The sequence below is a fragment of the Labeo rohita genome, chromosome 21, assembly GCF_022985175.1.
Source record: "Labeo rohita strain BAU-BD-2019 chromosome 21, IGBB_LRoh.1.0, whole genome shotgun sequence".
Classification (NCBI taxonomy): Eukaryota; Metazoa; Chordata; class Actinopteri; order Cypriniformes; family Cyprinidae; genus Labeo; species Labeo rohita.
Window position 1 is genome coordinate 9664369 of NC_066889.1, and position 23167 is coordinate 9687535.

The 23167-nt window shown below is 35.3% G+C and overlaps 1 protein-coding gene across 2 annotated transcripts in view; it reads right to left on the minus strand.

Annotated features, from left to right (window-relative positions):
- Positions 1 to 23167, minus strand: part of ndst1b (N-deacetylase/N-sulfotransferase (heparan glucosaminyl) 1b) — a 106876-nt gene that overhangs the window by 55789 nt on the left and 27920 nt on the right. For both annotated transcript variants that reach the window (XM_051092710.1, XM_051092711.1), the window contains exon 2: positions 14059 to 14160. The gene's annotated coding sequence lies outside the window, so the exon portion shown is untranslated. The remainder of the gene's footprint in view (positions 1 to 14058; positions 14161 to 23167) is intronic.

The window sequence follows — 23167 nt, forward strand, 5'->3', positions numbered from 1 at the left end:
GAAATATTTATGTCACTCTCTCTCATAGCTACATGGTGAGTAGATATACCCCATCATTTTGAGGTAAATATGCTCAAAATTATGAAAAATATTTGTGTAACTTTGTAGAATGTAATTACCAAACACCATTTTTCTATAATTAAACACTTTTTTTAGGAGTTATTAACAGTCATGAACGGGACATGTAATCAATGTTTTGGTAGTGACAAAAGGGAACACATAAGTTACACAATTGTTTAGTATTTTTGTATGTTTTTGTAGTGTTTTAGTATGTGGGTTAAAATTTTGTGATGTGGTTGCTACCAAAACATTACTGTCACTACTGAAAATGTGCTGTCAAAAAAAAAAAAAAAAAAAAAAAAAAAAAAAAAAAAAAAATTACTGAATTATCAACTAAGATGTTATGATAGTGTTTGGTTCAATGTATATTCAAACTAATGAAACCTTAAGTTCAAAATCAGTATGATCAACTTTTTGTCTATTATAAAGAAAAACTAGATTCAGAATACAACAAATCTCATAAATCACACTTGAAATATTGTTAAAATTTTATTTATTATTGATTTACCTCTGAAAACTTTTTACTAAAATAGAAAAAATATTTACATGGAAGATGTAAGCAAAATCTTAACAGGTCAATTTAACCCTTCTTATTAAATTATATATTGGTGTGTTTCGGTAGTGACAAATTTGGGGAGAGAACAAATATTCCAAAACGTTCTGAAAATACAATGAGAATTAACTGCACAATTACTACAAATGTGCACCTTGGATATTATACAATCTGCATACATACAAAATGAGGAATTTTTTTCCAAGACGTTTTCAACTCTGACTTTGAACCAATTCTTTTTTTTAACCCTACTGGTCAAAAGTTTGGAATGATTAAGACCGGCAATGGTGCATTTATTTAACCAAAAATAAAAACAATAAAAACAAAAATACTGTGAAATATTATTAAAAAAGGTTAATATTTAACAATTCTATTCAATATGTATGCATTTAATTTATATATAAAACGTATACATAAAATACATTTTAAAATATTAAATAATGTTTTATAATTTATTTAAAAATTTATATTTAGTATTAGTAATAATTCATAATAATTGATTATTACGTTTTCTGAAGGTTAATGACAATAAAGTAATAACGGCTTATGAAAATGCAGCTTTTCCACAGAAATAAATCCCATTTTAAAATAAAAAAATAGAGAACATTACCTGAAATAAATATTAAAAACATTAAGCAAATATTTCAGACTTTTGATCAGTACAACACAATCTAATACAGACATTTTTAGAGCTGCAAACATTATCCAACACTACACAGTTGTTGTTTTTTTAATACACTGTAGCTACCTTTTTATGGTCAGCCCCTAAGATATCCATTTTGACTGCCAGAGCATTGACTCATGCTGGAATAACTAGAGTCGGAACAAAGACGCACGTCAATCCACATCCACCCACCTAAAACACCCTGAAACCATCCTGCTTTATTCTCTTGCTCGTCTTCCTAACTGCCAGAGCGCCGGGTGCCATTTGAAGGCGAGGTGTAGCATTTGCACTGCCTTGATCATCAGTGTGTGTGTCCAAGCTCTCAGTGGGGAATTCTGGCTGGCATCTCTTTTGGAATTGGCAGCGCTATTTGTCAGACACAGGGAACGACTCTTGCAGAGATGAGCATCTTAAAATGTCAACATCATTGGAAAGGCACACAAATAGACCAAACATTACTTTTTTAAAAAGTTCTTTGCTGAAAAATCAGCAAAAGCCACTTTGGAATTGCCATTGCCTTTTTGCACTGCAGGACTTCAAGTCCAGCTAGCTTTAATCACAGTGACGCAGTGAGTCATCAGGGAGACTTGGCTCAAGGTTCACTGCGGGAATTTGCAGAAAATCTCACTCATGTTGACAGTCAAGCATGTGGAGCGCCAATCGATAATAAGCTCTACAGTTCGAGCGAAAGGTCAGTCAACAACATTCATCAAATTCCGGACATCGCTGAGATCACATATTATCATTTCTTCAGCAGAGTAGATGATGCTACTTCAGTGCAGAATAAAGTGCTGAATAATGTTATTTATAAAATCACATCAGTGCAACGCACTGCAGCGCATCCCTAGGGTACAGGTCTGACATTTGAGGCTAAAATCCACTAAGTGGTTCCATCGTCAGGGTGCTAAGTCGAGTCCAGCTTTCAGGCTACTGCGGAGGAAACGTTCTCTCTGTGAGGGGGAATCTATACACACAGGAGCCGTCTCTGTCACTTTCATCGGCACAGCATGCTTAAATGGAGTCATCACCCCATGAGAAGTCAGGTTGGGAATGGTCTAAATGTACCAGACCAAGTCACATGTGATGGGGAGGAAGAGATGATGGACACTTATTGGATGCGGTTCCAGCTGAGGGCCATTTCCACTCCCTTAGAGAACAGGGAGGTAGAAAAGGAAGGTGAGCGATAACCCTTCTCTCTTCTGGAACAAGCGATGGAGAAGATGACCACATTCTGGATATAAGGATGTCCACAGTTTTTTTTTTTTTTTTTTTTTAATTTTTTTATATAGTTTATAGCGTCAAGTTCTCCAAAATGTACTCTTTATATTCGTGCTGGTTTAATATAACTTTAAAACACAATTTTCAAGGTTTCAAGAACCATCAAGTAAAAAGCAATAACATTTACACCTAACTGATCCATACATATGCATTATTAGTCATTATTAAAATTGTCAAGCATGGTGACCCACACTCAAAATTGGTGCTCTGCATTTAACCCATCACAAGTGCACACATATAGCAGTGAGAAGTGAACAAACACACACTGTAAACACACACCTGGAGCAGTGGGTAGCCATTGCTCCAGCGCCCAGGGAGCAATTGGGGGTTCGGTGCCTTGCTCAAGGGCACCTCAGTCATGGTATTGAAGGTGGAAAGAGCACAATCTTCAATTCCTGCCGGTGCAGGAATCGAACCGGTGTCCTTTGGGTCACAAGCCCTCTCTAACCATTGTGAAAACTTTTGAACAGAATGAAGATTCTAAATTTTTTCTTATTTTGTTGAAATACCATTTTTTTCTATTTAGTACTGTCCTTCGGAAGCAACAGAAGATACTTGCATGTTTCCCAGGAGACAAATTAAGTACAATTTACCTTGATCATCAAATTCAAGTTTATTTTAAAAAAGTTTATTTTAATAATTTCAGCTGTTTTTTTGTTTTGTTTCGTGGACTACAGGTAAACATCTTTTATGTAAAATATCTTACTCAGGACAGTATTAAATAAAAAAATGATCTATCTTATTTTTTAAAATGAAAATTTATATAAATGTATACACTGACCTTTTTAAAATGTATATATAAAATATCCAAATGAAGATTAATTCAGCACTTAAAAAAAATAAAGCTACTAAATTTCATCACAGATCCCTTTATGAAATTAATTTTAATGTATTTTATAAATAAATTAACAGGTAGGACAAAAACTAAAAAAAAAAAAAAAAAAAAAAAAAAAAAAAAGCATCATACTGATCTAATTCTTACAGTTTTCTAAAAACAAAGAGGTTTTAGACATTTTTGTTTTTAGATCTTTAGACAAACACAATAACTTTAAGCTGAGGTGCTCTGGAAGAAGCACAAAGAAGCAAGAAAAGTGAACCCAATTCAAAAGGTTATAGTGTGATATCCTAAAGATCATCTCTCATAACAATAATTCTCTGAAAGAAATTATGTGTACAGTGAATCGATGGAAGAAAATTTAGAGGATTAAGTGGAAAAAGCAGGGATTCTTTTTGTTTTGCGTCAGCGCCGAGCTCTCTGGGTTGAAGGATGGCTCCCGGGAGCAAGGCCTGTAGGCCTCATTCCCCCCACAGCATGCAGAGAATTCCTAATAGTACCGCACATTATGAGAGCGGAACAGACTACTCAGCGAATCAGATAATTGAGTTGAACAGCAGCTGGGGAGGAAAAGAGCGAGAGAGCAGCGGTAGCATCTCTGCTGAACGTTACGGGGGGGGAATACATTTCCACCCAGCATCCCAGCTCTTTTCTCAGTCTCCACCCTACTTGGAGAACATTCGAGCACTTGAAGCATGCTAGCACATGTGGCCTGCTGATGATTGCCCTGGATTGTGAAAAGAGCGCGCTCAGATTGTTAAGACGGCTTATTGTTCTGGGACCGCGAAAGGAACATGAGGGGCTGCCAGGAAAACAGGGGGATGTTTAATTGTGAATGAGTGCGTAAGTCTGAGAACGTTAGTAGCATTACGACTGCACCGAGCAACGAAGTGCAAGCATGTGGAGCCCATGAGAGAGACTGATCGATACCAGGTGCTTGTTCCATTTAAGCCGCCCAAAAAGGACATGAGCTAAAGTTAAAGCATCTCTGTGTCTGCTAAAGTGGGTCGAAGTACCACTCCTGTTGCTGTGCTGCATCCTTACCGACTCGGTGGGTCAAAGGAGGCTGTGCGAAGCTGGCAGGCAACCTGCTTCTTGTCTCCCAAGGTGCTGGGAAATAAAAGAAGGGTGTTGGTCTCCAGGCGGATTCGATCAATCAGCAGTTAGAGGCCAGTGGTGCAAGACACAAGAGGGGCGTGTCGGGAACAGGACTGAGCGAGGACACAGACTGAGGCATGTGTACACATATACACACATAAAATCACCAGCTGGCAGTTGGCTGTCAACTGAAGAAGCATGCAGAGAATGATGGCCACAACAGGAACATATTGTAAGAGTTCATTTGCACACAGAAGCCCTGAAGTGTCAAAGAGAAACACGCACACACAGACACAGATCTAAAAAAACTAAGCAAAAATCCTTGTATATATTAAATTAATTAATTCATTCATTCATTAATAATAATAATGATAATAATAATAATAATAATAATAATAATCCCATCTTGGTGACATTTTAAGCTCCATGGCTCTTCATCAAAAAAATAAAATAAAAATAATAATAATAATCAGTTTTATGTCAAATAACCAAAAACATCCTAAATATTCTACAATGCATGATGCAAAGAATTTGTAACCAAGTTAAGCAAAGCAACACCTAATAATAAGTGGCCCACAATGGACAGTATTGAAATTATGATAATTATTAATTTAATAATAATAATAATAATAATAATAATAATCAGAATCAGAATCAGAATAATCATCATCATCATCATCATCTTAATATTTTCCATTGTGGGTCTCACTTATTATTAGGTGTTGCTATAATAATAATAATAATAATAATAATAATAATAATAATAATAAAACAAACAAACAAACAAACAAACAAATAAATAAATGTATGTATGTTTTGTTATTGTTAATATAATAAGAATTTGTTTAATTAATGCATTTATTTTTAGCGTTATTTTTGTAGTTTATCTTATGGTTATTTGATTATTATTATTATTATTATTATTATTATTATAAATAAATAAATAAATAAATAGATAAATATTTTAATCTTTTCTATTGCGGGTCTCACTTATTATTAGGTGTTGCTAATAATAATAATAATAATAATAATAAAAATAATAAATGCATTTATTTTTAGCATCGCTATCTTGTGGCTATTTGATTTTGTGAAACCTATATTATTACTATTACTATTACTATTACTATTACTACTACTACTACTACTACTATTATTATTATTATTATTATTATTATTATTAGCGTCATTATTTTTGTAGTTTATCTTATAGTTATTTGATGATTATTATTATTTTTATAAATAATATTTTATAAATATAAATTATTAGGTGTTGCTAATAATAATACTAATAATAAATGTTTTGTTATTGTTTTTGTTAACATAAGATTTTTTTAATTAATGCATTTATGTTTAGCGTGTGCTCACTTTGGTTATTTGCAATTCATTCAGAGTTAGGAAGATGATAATGCTTATCACTACTACTACTATGACTATGAAGAAGAAATGTATTATTTATTTATTGTTATTATACTTCATGTATGTGTTATTAAATTTTATTTTTTTCGTTTTTAATCTGTACTATTATTATAATTATAACTTTGATTTTATGTGGTACTTACTACTACTACTACTACTACTACTACTACTACTACTACTAATAATAATAATAATAATAACAGTACAGATTAAAAATGAAAAAATAAAAATTAAATCTTTTAAAAAGGTGTTGATTTAAAAATGATTTGATAAAAAGTTATAATAACAATATATATAAAAAATAATTATAAATAAATAATACATTTATTATTGTTATTATTATTATTGTTATTATTATTATTATTATTGATAAGCATCATCAACTTCTTACCTCTGCAATGAATGTATAGCAAATATCCAGAGTGAGCACACAGCTCCAGTGGCAGCCCTTCGAAAACAACCTTATAAAGTTTTATATTCCTAAATTCAGTATTGCATACGCATAAATATTTACGCTAAGCCATATTCTGCTTTCAATCTGCACTTTTGAAAACATAAACAGGCACTGGTTTAATACACATTTCTGTAAGTAGAGTCTTTTTAGTAATCAAGTTTGTGTGCAATTAATGCTATGCACAGATAAAGGACAACAAAAGCATGGTAGGTTATCTCCCTTTTCCGTATGTCTCAGAGTGAATGTTAATGCCAGATGCCGAGCTGCCGGCGTGAGCGATCCCACCGGTTCCTGCACTCCGCAACTCAACTAAGCGCAGGACCCGTGACCACCTGAGCTATGTGTGGACGCTGCTTTGTCAGAAAAATCTCTTTCAAGTGTGGAATTGTGATGATTTGGCAGGGCAGGACGACTCTGGAGTGTGTCGGGTACAGTCGTCAGAGGTCCCGGCCAATATGCAGCTGTCAGCTGTTTGAAATCTCACCTTCATTTCCTTTGACAAAGCAGCACAAGCCATATACTGAGACCAGACAGTGTTACATCCACAGAGAATCATTCTGAAAATGGGAACAGACACAAACCTCACCTTGACCACTGCTGAGACGATCACTAAACAGAATGATAAATCAGGACAGGGAGAACAAAAACAGAGAGTAAACCAGTACTGTTTAAGCATCACGGTGAATTTGCTCAAAAGGCTGTTCATTGGTATTCATGGACATGATCCAGGCGCCCTCCGCAACAGTTGTAGGTTTGCATTTACATTTAAAAACACTCGCACAAAAGATGAGGATGGCACAAGTCTAGTGCTCTTGGCACTGCCATTGTCTAGAGCAAATGATCTTGGGCGCATAATTAACCGTATTTACATGAGTGCAAAAGAACGAGTGTTAAAAGAACTCTTCCTGGTTGTTTAGAGGCTTATCGACTAAAATTGTTGTTGAAACCACAAACGACGCAATGTGGATTCCATGTGTTAGTGCAGGTTCTTTGCACTATGCCCACTGTTTGTTTGGAAAAACACTGCGGGTATATAATTATGATTAATCTAATTTTCTTCCTCCTTCCACTTCTGTATACAAACCTACTTGAACAATTATCAAGAAACATCTGAAGAGTCATCCTTTTCAAGTACTTGACTACATCTCATTAAATGCACTAATACTAATACATATATATATATATATATATATATATATATATATATATATATATAAATGTCTAAGGCTACATTTATTTGATCAAAATACAGTACAACAGTAATACTATGAAATATTGTGAAACTTTTTTTTTATGTGTTTATATTTTAAAATGTTATTTATTCCTGTGATGGCAAAGCTGAATTTTCAAAAGCAATTACTCCACTCCTCAGTGCCACAAGATCCTTCCAAAATCATTCTAAAGTGTTGATTTGGTGCTCAAACACATTTGTTGTTATTATCTATGTTGAAAGTCACTTATTTGAAATATGAATTTTTGTAATATCAAAAACGTTTTTAAATTTAATTCAATTTAATTCTTGCTGCATAAAAGTACATTTGTAAAAAAATAAAAAATAAATTAAAAATTAAATAAAAATAATGACATTTGAATAGTAGTGTGTGTACACTACCAGTCAAAAGTTTTTGAACAGTAAGATTTTAAAACAAAGAAAACAAAGAATGTTTTCTTTTTTTTTTTTTTTTTTAAGAAGTCCCTTCTGCTCACCTATTTGAATCTGATTTCTATTTGAATATATTTTAAAGTATAATTTATTACTGTGATCAAAGCTAAATTTTCAGCATCATTACTCCAGTCTTCAGTGTCACGTGATTCTTCAAAAAATCACTCCAATATGCTGATTTGCTGTTCAAGAAACATTTTTATTATTATTATCATCAATATTTAAACCAGCTGAGTCATTTCTTTCAGGATTCTTTCATGACTAGAAAGATCCAAAGATCAGCATTTATCTGTAATAAAAAGGTTTTGTAACATTAAACACTATACCATTCAAAAGCTTGGACTTAGCATAGAACAGAAATATATATATATATTTTTTTTTATTTAACAAGGATACTTTAAAACGATCAAAAGTGATGATGAAGACATTTTCAATGTTGCACAAAATGAAGACATTTTTAATGTTGCACAAAATTTCAGATTCAGATGTTCTTCTAAACTTTCTTTATTATATATACACATGAACCTTCAGAAATCATTCAAACATTCTGATTTGCTGCCTATATGTCTATGTATGTATATACACATACATACATACACACATATAGGCAGCAAATCACGTGCGTTCAGCTGGAGCGGCAATTAATACACAGAGCCGTAAATCACTGACAAGCTATGCAAAAATCGCACTCAATCGCAGATGAGTCGCATTCGAAACGTGTCTCACAATCATTCATATTTATATTTATATATATATATATATATATATATAAACCTTTAAGCTTTGAAATCAAAGGAATAAATACATTTAAGATATATTAAAATAGAACAACGTTATTTTGAATAGTAAAAGTATTCCAAAATTTGACTGTTTCTGCTGTACTTTGGATCAAATAAATGCAGGCTTGGTGAGCAGAAGAAACTTTAAAAACCTTACTGTTCAAAAACTTTTGACTGGTAGTGTATATTTCTATACACTTTCAATATATTATGCACTAATTCTATAAAAGCTGTCCTCTAGATTTCTTACTGTCAGCTCTATTCTAGCCTGTACTCTTCTGAACAATTTGGATACAACCCCCTTCAAAACAATCACTTGCTGTATTCCTCATTTGTAAGTTGCTTTGTACAAAAACGTCTACTAAATGAAAAAAAAAATGCAAATGTAAATGCAAATATTATTTTTTCATTATTGCCAAACAAGCATGTAATAGTGCACAGAAAGCAGAAACAAATGAAGCCAGCGTTTCACGTCGAGCAAGACGAGCTCCAGCTAAGGATCAAGTGCTCATTCACAAAAAAAAAAAAAAAACTGAACTGATTCATGAATAAGTCTTCATTACGTAAAATGAAATTCCACAAAAGGAGGAAAATCTCCAGACCTTGCCAAGCCATTCCAGAGTCATATCACACTAAAAGTCAAGCCACTACTTGGTACCTGGCATAGACCAAGGCTGTGATTCCCAAATGCGTTGTAAGCCTAAGTAGATCATAGAAACCATTGGTGCCAGCAGTTTCTACGATCTACTGAGGCTTACGATGCTTTTGGGAAACAGCCTAGATTCTGATGAATGGGTGAAAACAGCAAAATGTATTAAACATTTGTTTTTCAAATTTTAAATATAAAATTCGCTCACCTGACCTACATCTCAAAATTTAGATTTATTTTCCCTCTTACACGTTAGATAAGATAGCAGTGACGCCAAATCATCACTAAGCACTCAGGTAAGGTTAGTAGAAGCATGGGAATTCTTACATTGAAATTATTTTATTTTATTTAATTTTGTAAGGGATAATCAATGGTTTGGTGTGCATTAAATTATTTTAAATGCACAATGTGGAGACAAAGAACGGCCCGGTGCAAAGTACATTTAAAATCCTTTAATGCACGGCAAGCTGTTGATTATCCCACTTATTTCATGGTCACTGGCCAAGTTATGGACAAGTTAAAACTAGTATTGCTCTTTGCTGCGCAATAATGACGGTTATTTTCATCAGTTATGGCACATTATCTCTAGCAATCCGCCCACTTCAAATCAGACACAGAGATGAAATAGTGCGGTAAGATCACATTTATTAGGATGAATTACAGCATTTATTTCAATTAATTATTGATTGATCAAGAGAAACAGAGAGGGAGAGAGAGAGAGAGAAAGAGAGAGATGACAGTTGTGTGTGTGTTGCCTGTCTGATGTGCATCTCTCTCTACAAACAGTCAATTGCTTCAAAAACAGCTATTTTACCACCTCGATGCTGAGGAATATAATGTAGCGATCTAGTGTCTAGGCTATTTTATTAACAAAAAAAAAAAAACAGGGAAGCGTTGACAACAACTCCGTGTGTGTGTGTAGCGCAATCTGTGATCTCTCTTTCTCTCCCTCTCTCTCTATCAGTGTGCATCAATTCAAGCAGCGCATTACTATAGAAAGGTGATTAAACTGACCTGGAACTACCTGTGCATTAAACGGTTTTACTGCATACCTTATATTATTATTATTTTATTTTATTTTTATTTTTTTTAATGTATGTTGACACAATATATGTCCCTGTAATACATGTAAAATTGACCGTCGGTTTAATTTAGTTATGAAGTATACAGGAAGCAAAATGCTTTAAGACAAGGGAAAAATGTGCTATTTAACAAAACCGCACAGTTGGTTATTTTTTTCAGGGTCTCTGCAGGTTTCATGAAGGTAAATTTAAGACATTAAAACCAAGTAAAGAAAATTTAAGGAGCAAATACAGTTAGGGCATGTCGAAAAACTCGTAAACACTCAATCGGTACTTCTGCAGTGATGTAGGACGATTTTGAAGTTGGGAAAGAAAACAAGTTGGGAGTTTTTCACCATACTAACGTGGTTCGGTTCGGTTCGGTTCTGATAGCTTGCCACTTCAATGTGTGTTTTTTTGCCACAAATTAACAAAATGCTCCCGTAAACCTCTATACAATGGAAAAGGCGTGGTTTAGTATATGTCTGCTTAATATTTCATCTGAGAGAGGTATTATTTTTTCGATTTTTTTGCAGAATAGAATGGACGCCATTCATACTGGACGCCAGAGGGTGCCCTCGTGCAAAAAACCCACAGAAAGAAGTAGCACTAATGAAATTTCCGTTCCAGCTTCTCTAATATGGATAAAAGCATCGCTATTGCTGTAACTGAATAAAAACAAGATATAACGTTAAACGTTTTGAATAACGAAATGTAAGGACAATAAACACTCATCTGCAATAATATATGGTTTATCGGTGTTCTTCAAGCCATCTCATGTATTTTCATAAGCCATTGCTAATCGATTTGCTAATAGAATATGAGTATAGAATATTGTCTGCCTCATTCTGTGATAAGAATCCACATCAGATCACATAAGGACGTTATTTCAAAAACTCGACTGATGTTGTGAATTTAAAACAAGTTATGTTTTTTATAACTTTTGGTTTTTTATAACTTTGGTTCTTTTGTTGGACAACAGGTTTAGAAAGGCTTATCATTGCAGGTCATTAGAATGGAAGATGCTCTGTCTGTGCTGCTTTTTTCAAATATAAGCGGGGAAGCGTTTCCTCATTTCAGCACGTGAAATTGCGGGCACACATACGGCAAATTCCGAAAGAAAAAAAAACAAGGACGTTATTTAAAAGCAAAACCAAAAAAACGCAATTCACAAGTGCGTATTGAACCGTGGATGTCGTACCGAACGGTTCGATATTATATTGAGTATTGTGACATCCCTAATACTAACTGCATTGACCGTATTGAACCAAAAAAAAAAAAAAAACGCAAAAAAAAACAAAAAAAAAAACAGTTCACACAGATATAGACAAGACCAGCATTTGAGGTTAAAACGCATATAAATTGTCAATTGGTTTTGAAAATAACAGATCGTTTTGCTAGATAAGACACTTCTTCCTCGGCTGGGATCGTTTAGAGCCATTTGAAGCTGTATTTAAACTGCATTTTGGAAGTTCAAACTTGGGGGCACCATTGAAGTCCATTATATGGAGATAATTCCTGATTTTTTTTCCTCAAGAAACAATTTCTTATCGACTGAAACAAGAAATACACGAACATCTTGGATGGCAAATTTTAGTTCTGAAAGTGAACTTCTCCTTTAAGTGTGTAGTATTTTTGAAGTAAAACTTGTTGCAGTTAAATGTGCAAAAACAAATAAGTAAGCCACTGGTACACACTTTAACATTGGCTGAACCAATGGCGTTACCTCGGGGGTGGGGCTATATAGTTCATCGACTAATGAAAGGCAGGTACCAAAGCCACTGGAAGCAAAGCCTGCAACCTTTAGCCAAAAAAAGTGCAACGGTTAATGCTGCTTTGATGGTACGTAGAAAAGGAGACCAAAGGCCACTGTATGACTTGACTGAGATGCCTCACGTGATCCAAGTTGCGATTTTTCAAATGGTAAGTACTACATCTCTGCAGGAAACCTCTTTGTTCACAATTCACATCACGGTGTTGAAAGCACCACATTAGTCTATTTTTTTTTTTTTTTGAAGATGTAACATCAAGTTTAAAATCATACTTTAAAAAAAAAAAAAATACAGGGTACAAGTGCAAAAATAACCACAAGTACTCCAGTTGCTCTATTTGGCAAAATCACACTTTTTTTTTTTAATGAGAGGAAATAACACGTCCGTTTCATGAAACTAAGACAAGCTCATGTTAGCCCATCTCTATGCATCTACAGCGATGCCTTTTTCACCTATTAATAATTCACTTCTGCCGATGGCTCTCAATTATTTATGAAAGTTTATAATTCATCTTCCACCTTCACTGCCATAAGGTGAAAAACAAAAGAGGATGTAAAGATCAGTGATGCCCATGAGCATCACATCACCGTCAGGCCCCAAGTATACAACTGTATGAGACACGTATGTGCAGGTATGTTACAACATGGTAAACATCTGAAAATGTTTTTGAGTGTCTATATGAGGCATTTGAACATAAATGATCAAATACAGCTCACAGCAAAACAACAGATTGGCAGAATTTCAATTTGTTAAGGAATCCAGGGTTTCATTTTTCATGCATTCCCACAGGCAGAAATGTGAACCGCGTGAGGGATACAGTCAGGCTCTTCTCCAAATCTTTGGCTGATCAGAAACACTGGTACCTGCCATCAGTGTGACTCATGTGCCTTTTTGTCTCTCTTTGAATACAGAAGGGAAATGCTTCATATATGATGCTTCAAACCCTGTCGAATCTCAATTCCAAAGATGAACTTTGATACAGGCCTCTACAGACGTCGCCTTAAAGACCTACCAACAACCAGTCAGAATGTGGCAATTTGCCATTTTTTATTAATAGAATAATGGAGCATGGCCAGGAAATCATACCTGCAAACAACCTGCAAGCTCTGATATATTTCTAGTGAAGTTGAAGAACGGACTGGTGTACCATCATTTAAAACAAAATCTGGCCAAAATGAAGTCCATTTAGAGTTTGTTTCGGTAGTTTGAAGCAGCTTACCAAGGCAAATTTCCCAAAAAAGGTTGCACCGGTGGGTAAATAGATGGGATGGGAAGCTTTATCAGAACTGAATTCAAATGTTGTTTTAATACCATTGACTTTCATTTTTAGAGAGAGAGAGAGAGAGAGAGAGAGAGAGAGAGAGAGAGAGAGAGAGAGAGAGAGAGAGAGAGAGAGAGAGAGGGAGGGAAAAAAAATTTTCGAAACATTTTCTGTGTTTCCCAGAAGAAAGTAAGTTATACAAGTTTGGAACAACATAATGAGTGAATTTTCACTTTTGGGAGAATTAAAAATTACGCACTGCTCCTATAAGATGCAAATTGGCATGGAAAGATATTAATGAGAGTGTTAATACTATTAAGTCAGAAGTCAATTCTATGACTACATGTGACTACAGCAACCATGTGAACATTTGAGGACTTTGTAAAATTTGTTTACTCAGTCTTCTGTCCTTTGACAGACATGCAGCTGGTGCAAGCACATTACAAGAAACAGCAAGACCACACAACAACGTTCCAACTGGTAAAGCAATAAACCCTGACCGGCTCCCATCCTACCTCTGGTTGACAGTATGGTCCTCCCAGAATCTCATCAAAAGTGGCTCTGCTCGCCTGAGCTCGGGATCTGCAGGTGAGTCTTCCGAGACGCTTCAGGCATTCCTGCGAAACGAATCAGAGCACATCGATTAACAAAGCAATAACAGGAGCAAGCAGGGGAGAATATAAGCGACACGCTGGTGGGTTTCAGACAGATTACCACCCTGGTTTTCTGGAGAACAACAGGCCTTGCTTAGATTCATTCAATTAAAGTGGAAGGACGGATTTAAAGTATATTAAATAGAGATGTAAAGGTACACAAAAATGACATTTCTGTATACAGAATACCTCAGTTTTGAAATTACAGATCAGTATGCTTCCGGTACAGCTGGGATAAAAAAACAACATTAAATTCCTTTTTTTATTAAGCAGTAGTTTACTACTAAACAGTGGCTGTCAATACTGCCGCGACACACTTCTTACTGGAGTTTATGGGGGAAGAGATTTGAAGCGCTTCCACTTTTGGATGCAAAACTGTTTCGAAAAATTTATACTTCAGTCAGAATTACTGCACTTTCATTCTATTGTGCTCTGACTGTTTAAAGTTTAATAGAGACTCATTGGTGCCAGAATGAGATTTTATGGCAAATAGAAATAGTCGCTGACATTTACAGATAAGGTTACAACCCTAAGATGTAATTTACATGCTGAAGAAAACTGGTCTTAAATGCATTAAACAACACAGGCAGGAGGGCCAGTCACTTTAAACTTTACAGTTTATGGATTCATTTGAACCGTTCAAAAAAAGGCACATCTCATGTTTAGAACAACTTGGATCATGCACTTCTCCCACAGCAGCTCACTTGGTTTCCTTCATTATTTGACATTTGCAACATCAAATTATACTGATAGAAATTATACTGCTCCATCCAAGGGGTGAAACGGAGTTTCAAATTCTGTTTTGTTTAATCCCAATTTTGACTCAATGTTTTCTTACACACACACACACACTCACACTCACACTCACTCTTTACACTCAGAAATTCATTTCATTGTTTATGAGTTTGAAATAGATTTTTAAAAAGGAACCCAATTATCAAAAAGCTGTAACAACTTGTCACTAAGACATTAGGTAAAATAAAGTAAAAATGTCAAATTATGTCACTAGAACAGACAAAAGGCACAACAAAAATGAATAATAAAACCATCAGAACAATTAAACAAAGCAACAACCCAGACTCAAAAGTCTCTTAAATGACGAAAAACCAGAAAGCCATTTACAAGCAATGACTTTTAATTTCGAAGCCATTAAATATAAAGTGCACTGTAAAACTTAACTAAGGCTCTGATGTTCTGCTTGACTACATATCTGAAGTAGCTGCAGCTTTGTTAACAATATTTGTGGGCACCATATCTTTGCATAAATAAAATGCGGTGTTTGTTATTTCTTTATGCCTTTTTTGAGCTGCTTTAGCATGGTGTGCAGATGTTAACGTGGCTTAAAAAAAAAAAAAAAAGAAAACAGTATTTTTGTTTCTCTCTTACATAGAAAACTATTATAAAGTAGAGACTTAATGTAGCAAGGGTTCTACCACATTCAAGGTCCAGAAAGGCACCAAGAAAAATCAACAAAATAGTCCATGTGACATCTGTGGTTCAACCGTAATTTTATAATGCTATGAGAATACTTCTTGTGTGTGAAAACAAAACAAAACAAAAAAAAAAAACCCTAAAATAACGACTTTATTCAACAATTCTTATCCTAAAACCACTGATGTCTCATGGACTATTTTGTAAATGTTCTTGGTACCTTTCTGGACCTTGAATGTGGTAGGGTCAGAAAGCTCTCGGATTTTATCAAAAATATCTTCATTTGTCATCCGAAGATGAACAAAGGTCTTACGGGATTGGAACGAAATGAGGGTGAGTAATTAACGACAGAAATTTCATTTTTGGGTGAACTATCCCTTTAAATTGCATTTTTTCTTTTATATTAGTTACTATGTATGCCTACTGTACTGCTCAGTAACTTAAAAACTAACAAAAAAAAAGATAAGATTTTTGCCATATCATTAAAACAACATTTGTTCAGTATGCAAGTGTTTAGTCGTTCAGTCTCTTGCCGTACCAAAAAAAAATCAGTTTTAATATGTATACAGTTAACAAAAAAAGAAAGGAAAAAAAAACGTGTCTTTCATCTGAAGATCACCTGAAACTTTGAATTGTCATTACTTACTTTCATGTTGTTTCAAACCTCTATGACTTAATCTTGTGTGGAACTTAATGATATTTTGAAAAATAAAGTGTTTTTTTTTTTTTTTTTTTTTTTTTGGTCCATACAAAGTCAATGGTAAACAAATACTGTTTGATTAACCAACATTCTTTAAAATATCTTCCACAAAAGTCATCATAACAGTTTTGGAATGGCACATGAGGGTGAGTAAATGATGAAAATTTTTGGGTAAACCATCCCTTTAAATAACCATGCCACTTCATAAGAAGCTTAACTAACTAACTAAATAACAGCATGGGTGAGTCACTGCTGTTCACTGACTGACTGAAGCCGCAGAGTGCATTAAGAGATCATTTAGAGTATCTAAATCCAGTTACTGCCCCCAAAAAGCAAGTCAGTGTGCTTCGAGATCTATTATATGAATAATTCAAGCAGAATTTGCCCTGTTTTGATGCTCCACAGCACCGGCAACCACAGGTCAATTTATCCGGTTCCTACCAGAGCAGTCAGGGAACTCACAGCCTGCAAAAACTCTTTAAATTGAGCTTTCATGCATGAGCTACAGTACGCATTGTAGCCCCTGACGGGAGAAAACACGAACAAGGAGCTCTTGCAAATGGAGTAAACTTCACATCAATATCAGTGCTGAGACGTGTGCTTTATCTCGAAAAAGATACATTATCTTAGCAAGGCCACATTACAGCAGTGGGAGGGGAAAAGTGCTGAATCCGAGCAGTTGGACTGGAGCCACCAAGGGATTGGCAATGACACAGTGGCAGCTCTGGATTCCTGCCAACTGGTTCCTCAAAAAAAAAAAAAAAAAAAAAAGTCATATCTTGCAGTCTGTCATCCTGGCAAAAAAGCAAGAGAACGAACATGCTTTTCCAGCTATGTTCCAAAAGGGTTAACATAATGCTGATCTGTCTGACCAAAATGCAAGATATCCAGCAGATGGCCGCAAACGCTGACACACAGGCGCTCAAGTGGAAGTAGGGGTGCTCCGATCAGGATTTTTAAAAGCAGATCACCGATCACAGGAAGCAGTATCTGACGATCCGATCACCAATACCAATCTTTTTAAAGCCTTCTTTTTAGCATGTAGAATTATTTATAGTGATACTTCAATCAGGATTTTTAGACACTTATTCAGAGCCTGAATTATTTATTTATTTATTTTTAAATGGGGGAATTCACCTCTTAGTTGGCTCTTGTGAGAGGGGAGTTTTTTGTTTGTTTGTTTGTTTTTTTTATTTGAGGGGTGGAGGGGAGCATTTTTTAGACATTTTTCAAAAATATATATTTATCTCACCTAAAAGTTTGATAATGTAGTGCATTCTTGTTTTCAGAATTGTGCAATTACTGCACAATAGCTTATACAGCACAAGCCTGATTTCCACAAACACATTTATCCATTATTTTGATTCAAATCCAAACATTGTAACTGATATGCTTTTTCTGCATTGTGATTCTTTTTTTACACAGTACAGAAATACAGTACAGTAATCTTTAATAGATGTGTTTAAACGCAATAAATATAAGCAACACATTATTAAATGCTTTTTACTTTTGCATTTACTTCTAGATTAATATATTAAGTTGCTCAAGCAAGTGGTAAAACTAAATTAAAAACTCACCATTGATAGAAACGGTCAGTTCCACTCCTTTTCTTTTGCATTTAAATCTATGTTACAGGCAATTCTGCTATTAATAAAGAACTCTGTTTTCCTACCTTCATGAGTACCATCTATTATTGCCTTGTTTATCTAAATGTGCTATTTTCCTTTAAATCTATAGTCAAAAAAGCTAGTGTTGACTGTGAAACACAGTAGACTTTAATTCTATGCATTTATGGTGCCATTATGACAATTCTTCATATTTACCGCAAACAACACCCTGTCACTTTACTTCTGCGTGTGCAGCACAGACTCAGTGCGGAAATGATCGCTGCTTTAATAGACCGTAACCATGTGTAGCTTGAACGCTTTAATGCGTTAACTTGAGCACAGAAAAAATACGCACTGCAAACGGATACATGTAAACCTGCCGTTAGGCGTGTACCAAGTGGCAACCTCCCGATCTCCCTCTTGAAGCTTACACGGAAGTGACTAAAACTGCAACTCATCGACTGGCCGCTAGAGACTGGCTGCAAAAGGGAGTCAATCCCATAGACTCCGCATGTTAAAATGCCCAACTTCACAGCAGAAAAAAATATGTTTACAGCCTGGTTCAAAAAGTGTGTTTGGTCTATATAGCTAATTTTGGCCTTCATGTCAACTGTGAGGGGGGTGAATTTTTTTATAACTCATCCATTTAATTTATATTAAGCCTTAAAGTTCTGCATAATTTAGGGCGTGGCCACTTAAATGACAGGTGGATTGCCGCTGCTGTCACCACCGTCGCACTAGGTGGGTGTGGTTTCAGCATCAGCTCAACCCACGTCCCGCCTATTTGCCAATTTTCCATTATCCAGGAGTGACGTGCAATGACGCGATTCCAAGATGGCAACGGCTGACTCCCGCCCACTAAGAGCTTCAAACATGATCTTCAAAAACATACGGGTGACATCACGGACACTACGTCCATGTTTTTTACAGTCTATGGCGTGTACGCGTAAGCGTGCATGAGCGCCCAGTCTCTAGGAGAGCGCGCGAGTGCTGAATGGTTAAACACTGGAAAGAATTAAAAAGAAAAGCAATTTATAAACATTACGCCGCATTCACAAAGGACGTCAGCGCTAACGTTTCTTGTTTACTTTGAATGGAGTGACGTCAAGCTTTGCTGAACTGAATTATGGGTCCTTTGCGTCGCGTTACTGGTGTTGCTCACGACAGAAGTCCTCCTGTAGTGAAAATCAAGATTTTTATGTTGTTTATTTGTCTATGTGGTGTTTTTAATATGCTTTTAGACAAAACATGTCCCAGTCCATTAATCAACACCATTGCAGAGTATTTTCTCCTTAAAGGCTGTCCCAGAAATGCAGTTTGAAACAGCCCTTTTTTTTGCTACGTCACAAAATAAGTAACCAATCATGTCAAAGGATAGATTCCTATCATTAGCATGCAAAATATACCAATAGGATTTTCAGCACAAAACCAAACATTAAATAGAGCATTTAATAGAGAATATAGAGCATTAAATAGAGCACAACCGCTAGGCGCTAACCGCTAACTTGAAAAATAACCCATAAGTTTTACATAAGTGTAAAAGTAGCCCGGAGTCAGACACACCTCTCCCGCATTGCCGTCTGCACTTCACTGGCATATGCTCGCGGGCGCGAACTGGAATCACAAACTAGGCTGCAGCCGAGCCTTCAAGGGATTTTGAGGGCACAACATCGTCAAATAAGTAACTTTAAAAAAATGTTACAGTATCTACTGCAGTTGTCCGCTAGTAAAAACATAGTTTTATCAGTCATTATCAGTGTTTCACCATTATATCACGTTTACTACAGTTCAGTTAGTGGATCACGGGGCTCTGGCTGGTGTGACTGTGTGGGGGCGGGATAAATTTTTATATTCATAGATCCGCATATAGTAAATGAGGCAAAGGGGGCAGAGTTACATTCAAACTGTTTTAAGGCATGAGAAAATTATTTTCACAAGAAAAAACATTTAAATATGTCATTTTGATGATCAAAGATCAGTTTTAGGGGATAAAAAAAATTAATAAGGGGGACTTTAAAATTTTTTCAACTTTTCAAGCGCCAACGCAGGCATCAGCCAATCAGATCGCCTTATGCAAGTATACTAGTGCAGATGCTAGCCAATCCCGTTCAGTGCAGAAACTGGCCAATCAGCGCAAAGCTTCAGACACGCCCTCCGTAAAGCGTTAGCGCTGACGCCCCGTGTGAATGGGGTTTTAGCGATGATGCGACACTGATTTTATTGTGCAAGTAACAATTCCTGTGTTAACTGTGCAGCTCACTTATAGTCAGACGCAATGTGGTGACTGGAAGCTATTTGCGCACTTTTGAGAGAGAAAGAGAGAGAGAGTGCGCAGTCATTCACTCACGCTGTTTGTGAAATTAGGTCTCACATTAGGTTTTCAAATTACTTTCAGTTATTTAATGAAAAAATATGAATTGTACCTCACCTATAATTGTTTTACTTGCGCTGAACAGAGAGTGAGATGGTGCTGCTGAATGTCGTGCCAAACCTCTCTCGGCAGGCGCGTCATCAGCTGTAGATCGGTTTTTGAGATCTGCCTTTTTAGAGACCGCCGATCAAACATCCCAAAGCGATTATCGGCCGATAGTGATCGGTAGCCGATCAATCGGTGCAGCCCTAAGCGGAAGGTATCGTTCTCTGCCCTAATGACCGCTCCCCTAACCAAGAGCCTCACGTGGAGACGTCTTGAGTGGCGGAGTACAATCAAAGGTGCACAAAATCAGCACCGGGTGCCGTCATCGGTCCTGAGGAGTGACAGGCGAGAGCACAGACAGAAAGAATGGTTTTTGCAGCTGTTTGGGGCCAAGACCCCTTATATATCCGGCTGGCAAGAGCCACTTTAAAAGAGCATCAAAACAGTGTAGGTGAGCACAAGGAATGGAGCCAAAAATAACAACTTCACACTTCACTGGTGCCTGTCTGAACAGCTGAGGCTGTTCCTCACCAGCTCACACAACTGCTGCAAGCGCGCTTTCTGGGCAAATGCAAATCCGTGGGTTATTAAGGAAGCTCACGAGTTCCTGAGTCCTCACAGACTGAACTTCATGAAGGATTTGTTACAGGCAAAAATCACTGAAAACAAACATGCAAAATCCTACTTCAGAATTAGAAAAAAAGTTTACATTAAGCTACACCATCTGAAGAGATCTTACTTCAACAATGCGGTAATGACTGAGAACATAATATGCAGAAAAAAAGCCTCATTACAAGTATGACTTTGTTGAGAAGAAAACCATAGGTAGCACAGTATAATCATCACTTAATATCACTAGGGGAGAAATAAATCAGTTTTGTTAAAAGTTAAATAGTTGCCAAATCAGACAATTGTGCAGATACATGTAGGGAAAAAAAAAAAAAAAAAAAAACACACATTATGGTCCAAAAACGATTTTTATTTTATTTATTTATTTTTTTTTTTAATGTAATGATTAAATTTTTTCTTTTAATGATTAAGATGTGTAGTATACATTCACATGTATTCAAGGTGTGACGAAAATGAAAAATAACATTTTCCATATACACTGTTATTATATGCGACTGTGTGCAACTTAACCATTATTTTCTAAAAAGGTTTAAAAAAATTGTTATTAATTCATAAACATGATTACTTGGTTAAACCACATTATATTTTCGCAATCATTCAGAGACAATTTTGCTGAGAATTATATAAAAAGGCTGACAGGAATTAAAATACGAAAATGTATCTTTAACACACTTGTTTGTCACTGACCCAGCAGCATCAAATTCCTCGCAAATTGTGTGTCAAAATGTTGAAGATCTCCCCCATTGTCCAAATGTGATTTGTTGTCATAAGAAAGTTTAGACAGAACAGAGTTTAAGAGAGGGAGAGGAGGACAAAACCCTCCTAAAATGGCTGCACATTTAAAGTAAATTTATCAAATTCATGCCTTTCGGCCTGTCATCTCTTTTCCTGTGCCTCTTGCCAAAACAGAAGTTGCTTTGCTCTTTATCACAGTTCATATCCCTGAAGCCAGGATATCACTACAGAACCACATACCACACAATATAGCTATTTCCCCTGCTCCCCCCGTGCACAAATGCCAAGACGTAACAGAAAAAGCATTCACTAAACAGCTGCTCAAAACTTTTGGAGAGGTTGTGTTATCTAGAGCTTTTTCTTTACAATGACAACAGTGAAGTATTACCTTTAGAAAAAGGCATTTATGCTTTTCTGCATCAGACAGAAAATCATTTAAAAACTGCCAAAATGTCACAAACATTGTCCCTAGGCTACGACTTCAATATTCCAACAACAGCACGGCAAGATTTCCATTACGCTTCATTATTCTGTAACCAGGGGACAGTTGACAGGAACTCGAGGCATTGAGTTTCTATACCATTCAATGTTTTGCATTTAAAAAGGTTTGCGTTTCCAAAAAAAAAAAAAAAAAAAAAAAAAGCTTGAGTTATGTAGCTATACCAAATTTAACATGCAGAGGTTAGCCAATCATAAGAGAGTGATTCACAAAGCAAAAACACCCTGTTTTCCTATAAAGGTCAGAAAGAGATTGTGACATCAAGCTAAATTACAGTGTTTGGTGCAAGAAACAGTGACATAATAGGCAAAGTGGAATTAAATAAACTTAAAAAACTTAAAACAAAACAAAAACAAAGTGCTAACAAAAAAGGACAAAAAATATAAATAAACAACAAAAACAAATACAAAACAAGACAAATAAACAAAAAGTACAATATGTTCGCTTAAAAAAAAAAAAAAAAAAAAAAAAAAAAAAAAAAACCCAATCGGAAAACTGTGACAAAGCTAAATTAAAGGGTTTGGTGCAAGAAACTGTGACAATAGGCAAAGTGGAATTAAATAAACTTAAACAAGATTTAAGCAAAAATAAATAAATAAATAAAATTAAAACAAGAAAAAAAAAAAACAAACAAAAACAAAAAAAAATCAAATAAGTAAATAACAAAAACAAAAATAAATAGAAAACAACAAAAACAAATACAAAACAAACAAACAAAAAGTACAATATGTTCGCTTAAAAAAAAATCCCAATTGGAAAACTGTGACAAAGTTAAATTGCAGGGTTTGGCACAAGAAACTGTGACAAAATAGGAAAAGTGGAATTAAATAAACAAAATAAAAATAAAACAAAACAAAAAAAGCACTAAACAAAAAAAAAAAAAGCACAGATAAATAAATATTTATTTATTGGTTTATTTGTTTGTGTTTTTTGGTTTAATGCTTTTTTAGTGC